Source organism: Cavia porcellus, unplaced genomic scaffold, assembly GCF_034190915.1.
Source record: "Cavia porcellus strain 051 isolate PalLab524CR breed Dunkin Hartley unplaced genomic scaffold, mCavPor4.1 scaffold_4, whole genome shotgun sequence".
In the NCBI taxonomy this organism is placed as follows: Eukaryota; Metazoa; Chordata; class Mammalia; order Rodentia; family Caviidae; genus Cavia; species Cavia porcellus.
The window spans coordinates 38,326,374-38,331,778 of NW_026947487.1; the positions used below are offsets into that span (position 1 = coordinate 38,326,374).

Below are 5,405 nucleotides of genomic sequence, written 5' to 3' on the forward strand. Positions count from 1 at the left end.
TACTAAAAATGAGTAGATTGTAAGTGGAAATTAATTTAAATACTTGTAGGTTCACATAGTGATTTTTCATATCGACACTTAATCGGGTCTGAAAATATGTAACATACAAGATGCTAATCTATTTCCTGATCTTTGTGTCCTATGTTTAGATACAGGATGTTATGATTTTTTAAACCCATCTAAATACCATTCTTGATATCAATTTACTCTTAACACCCCTATAAAATATTGTGATCGTACTATATGTAAAGCAAAAAAACAATAAAACTAATGCTCAGAGAGTTAAAAATCTTTTTTTGACGAAAATGGTGTACCATGAGTGACTGAGGTGGAAATCATGAATATTTTTGTCTGAAACTGGAGCCAGACTCAGGTGTCTCCTGTCAAGGCAGTGCAAATATTATGAGGCCCAGACCTTTATGATAAGGTGTGTGTGTGTGTGTGTGTGTGTGTGTGTGTGCGTGTGTGTGTGTGTGTGTTCCTCTATTATAAATGTACTTAATCCTAATACCAAGGCTGTGGGCTAGCCATTGCAACCCATTATTTGAAGAAAAAAACAAAGAAAGATTAAAACATGTCTCCTAAATCTCTAAGAAAATTAAAAGGAGTCAGGAAATAATAAAACGATAAAGTGCCATGATTATGATTTCAGAATTCTTTCAGTACCTCAAATATGACTTACAACACTTTCACAATTTTTTTCACTGAAAAATAACATCCTTATTTAGAAATTGCACAATGGTTATTGCTGGATAAGTGTCCTGTGAATTTCAAAATCATTTGCACATGTGGCAGCCTGCAGGTATGCTCAAATGCATGAAACAACAGAATAGAAAAAGTAAATTTCAAATGTAAGAGGGATTAGCAGAGGGCATACATTAGGCTACTATGACCTATTTTATTAGCTTTGCTGCCAGATCTCATTTCTAATGCTCTTTTTCAACAATGTGGTATTAGAATTCATTTCCCCATCATCTGAGGTAGAGCAAGCAAGAAAGTAATTTTTAGGGTCATAATAGAATAGCTAAAAGGGGCATAGATTCAAAATTCTATTATCAGGAAAAAATAAGGCTATTTTATGGTAATTATCATTTGAAAAATTCTAAGCCTTATATCAGAGAACCATTAGCAAAGATCTCTCATATAGATATATGGAATTTGTATTGCACTGACAATTTAGGAAAGCATGAAATGAAAACAAGAATAAAAATTAGACATAAGAAAAAAATCAGCTGCTGGGGAGTTAGCTTAGTGGCATAAGTGCCTACCTTGCTAGTGCATGGCCATAAGTTCAATCCCAAGTACAAAGCAAATTTTAAAAAAAGAAAGAAAAAGCAGGCAATTAAATCAGTAAGACTTCAAGGATTGTCAAAATAACATTTCAACAACATTTGACATTAAGTTCTAAGTATTTTTTATTAAAATAAAATATTTCTGATCTATTAGTTAGAGTCAGACATAGAATGTGTTGTTGTTTTTTAAATTTAGTATTATGAAGTACCTAAAACTAAAAATAAAAGCTCTAATATAGAAAATATACATAAAAAAGTGAAAATAATAAAGTCAGGCATGATATAATTTGTGTTTCATTAATTGGGGTTATAGTCATTATTTAATACAAACTTTAAAATAATCCTTTGAATTAGAAGTGCCCTGATCCCTATTATGGATTTAATATGAACCAAAGAACCATGTATTGAGGGTCCCTCATGCAACCGTGTTCAGAGGTGGAAGCCGTGAGAGGTGAATGAGTTAAGAGACACTATTTTCAAATTAATTATCACTTACAATTTATGGAAGTATAAAATATATTATTCAAGAAGATATTAGTAATAGGTACATAGATATATTAAGAAAAATGTTCAAGCCCGTATAAGTAGTAGACATGACCGTCAAAAAGACTATTATAACTCAAATCCTACATGAAACTAATTTTGTTGAAAAAGAGGATTTCTGCCAGGCTTGGTGGCTCATGCCTGTAATCTCAGTACTGAGGAGGCTGAGGTGGGAGGATTTTGCAAGTTTGAGACCAGCCTGGGCTACAAAGTGAGCTCAAGGCCAGCCTGAAATGCATAGTGAGACCCTGTCTCAAAAAAGACACACACACACACAAAAGAGGATTTCTGCTCAAAAATAGAAAATAATTTCTCTTCTGCTACAAAATAACCAACAACAGTTCAAAGAATATATGTGTGTGTGTGTATATATATATATATATATATATACATATATATATGTATATATAAATATATATAATCACTTTAAAGTGTTTTTTTCATTAAAAAAAGGAATAGTTACAATCCTAAAACAAATTAAATAACAGGAAAAAATAAGGTTATTTTATAGTAACTGTAGAAATGTTCTAAATCAGAGAAGCATTAGCAAAGATCTCTGCTACACATATGTGGTTTGTATTGCCTTAAGGATATTTTAGGAAAGAAGGAATTAAAAATACAGATAAGAATTAAGCACAAGAATAAAAATCTATAGACAGAGCTTAATATCAAATTATATTGTAATGTTTCTTTATCTTGGAGGCCCATGTGTACTTACTACTTAGTAGGCCAATGTTCTAGGCACTGAAATTCTAATGGAATTGTTGTTTGAGCTTTTCCACTGTTAGCTGCTTCTAGGCTATACTTCTTGAATAAGCAATAACTAAAAAGAATAAGAATTTGCTTTACTTATCTATCTTACAAAATAATGGATAAAGAATACTAACTTAAGTATGGCCTGAGAACATGGAATAAATTCAGACAGAAAAATCTTCACAGTTCCAAAAAGTGAATAGACCATACATGTACAGAATCTAATATAAAAAAATAAAAGTCAGAGATAGAAGCTATATTACAACAAACAGACAAAAATAAATGTTCTGTAAAGTTTGTAGGAGATATACAAGGGAAGTTGAGGAAATCAGTCACCAGGAATGTGGGAGAAATCAAATTATAGAATTGTAGAAAAATTGAGATAGAACACATGGGGGAATCCTATGTATGATGAATTCATCATCCTGGAATTACAAAGGGAAGAGTTAAAAATGAACAATATTCTCAAAGAAACCTTCACTTCCTAAGAAGTGAAGCCTGAAACTGCTAGGGAGATGGAAAACTGGTGTTTCCAAAAGAACTTGTTTCAAATACATTATCACAAAATTTTTCCAAATGAATGTATTACACGAATAGAAAGACAGAGCTTGTAACATGGACAACAAACAGAGAAGAAGTGTCATACAGAAATAGTATTTGCTAACAGTTAATGATTTCCCAGTTTCTTGGAATTTAGGAGCTCAAAGTTCTAGCCCTAATTATTTACTGGCCATTAAGAATAGCCTGCGAATCCCCTTAAAACTAAATTTTAAATGAACTTAACAACTTTAAGGTATCCTTTGGACAAAAAATATAGATAATGAATAGAAAAACTTGGAATTCTTGGCAGAAATTAAGTATCTCTAAGGTATAGACAGGTACCTGCGGGAACCCTAAGAGAATGACATCCATGATTCCTTCAACTTTTCTAAAAAGGAATAGAAGAAAATCCTGGATATTAAAAGGGATTCACATAAGACAAAAAATAACGATAAGCCCAGGGTTAATCTTTGTAGTCATTCTGACTGGATAGAGAAATGCATAGGAAAGTAGTCAGGCATCCTCCTGGTGTGTTTACAGCTGAATTTCCAGGTATTATTCACTTGTGGAAAACTGAGTAGGAGGACCTTCTCTGGGTGTGGGAGCATCCTCTAGTCCTCTTTGTTCCTGGCTGAAACAAAACTAGAAAGAAGCTTCCCACCTGCACAATTCTTTCTGCTTCCTGTCTTCCAGGAGGCAGCAGGTTTCCTTTGCAAGACCTTTCTGCCATGATTTTATGCCTCACCTTCATCCCATAGCAGTAGAATCAGCCAACTATGGATTTTCTCCTCTCAAACCATGAGTCAAAATAAATCCAACTGTAGAGTGCATCCTCCGAAACTATGAGCCAAAATATAAACTATAGACTGCACCCTTTGAAAACATAAGCACCCCCCCCCCAATTTCCTCCTTTACATTGTTTTTCTCAGGCCATTGGATCATAACATTTAATACCTTACTAGAACAATTCCCCAAAACATCTGACATTAAATTGTCCCTGTGCTTACCAAGTACTTGAATCTAGGGTTCAACCCCAACTTGTTTAGACCAAGTCTATTTCTTGTACTACTACTCTATATTTGGACTTACAGCTTCATACTGTCACTACAGTGCGCCTATATTGTGACCATGGCAAAGAAAAGAACAGCAGAAGGATAAATAACCAACTTAGAACCATGCACTAAAGCTGAGTAGTAGGGCATCGGATCAAATTCAAAATCTCAGACTAAGTAAGTTTCCCTGAGTCCTCTCTGTGTAACCAATTGCTTATTATTATTCTTTGCTTAAAATAAATTATGAATGTATTTAATAAGATGTATTTATTAATGTATTTAATGAAAATCATGATTTGGAACTTTAAGTATTTAAAGTTACAGTATACTCTTGACTGTATCCCAAGTTTTCATCGACTCACTCATTCTCTTACTCATGATTACTTTACACACACTGTGTGCCTGCTCTCAGCAGGGTGCTGTGAATGTGGCCAGAAGTGTAAGCCAGGTTGAAGGTGAATCTATGGGACCTGAGGGGCACTGCAAAGCCTGTGTGCAGATTTGAGGCAGGGACTCTCTGAGCCACTCAGGCACTGGTTGAAAGACTGTGGGCCAAAGCTAAAACAACCTAGAGAAACATAATGGAGAATTAGTTAGAACCAAATTAGATTTCCTTTTTACTAATAATACCTTCAAATTTTATTTTTCTATGTGTGAACTTTATTGGGATAAAGAGATGTATCCCATTGACTTAATGGTATACTGTATGACATGTTGTCATGGAAGTTCCAAGTATCAAATGAAAGATAGTTTCACAATTATGGACTAAAATATTAACTTTGTAAGTTCTTTTACTAATAGTGTCTGATACTTCCAAAGATTGCATTCGGGAGATTGTATTTTATTTTAAAGGCATATATTACTCTTTATGCAGGATTATGAAGAAAATTGAAGATTTTTCTGTGTCCAAAAGTAGTTACTATCTAAATATATATGTTTAATGTATATCTTAAAATTTAATTAAAGTGATTTGTAAAAGGTGGAAATAAAGCTTTGATTAGCTTTTTGCTCTTGGATATTTAATCACTCTACTTACAATCTTAGAATGTAATTATTCTTGGAATGAAAATGTTACGGAAATATACCCAACCACATTGAAGATTTTAGTCCCAACTTGCTTAGAGAAATTTCACTTTTGTTTGCAGGGCTTTTGCTCTGGCTCTCTGTTTGCAATCCAAAGGCGATATTTGTCTGGCTGCTAAGCTATTTTGTTTTCTGTTTCTAG

General features: G+C 33.4%; 1 protein-coding gene across 4 annotated transcripts in view; it reads left to right on the plus strand.

Annotated features, from left to right (window-relative positions):
• The window catches only part of Gpc5 (glypican 5), a 1,275,996-nt gene that overhangs the window by 646,840 nt on the left and 623,751 nt on the right, over positions 1-5,405 (plus strand). The window lies entirely within an intron of this gene.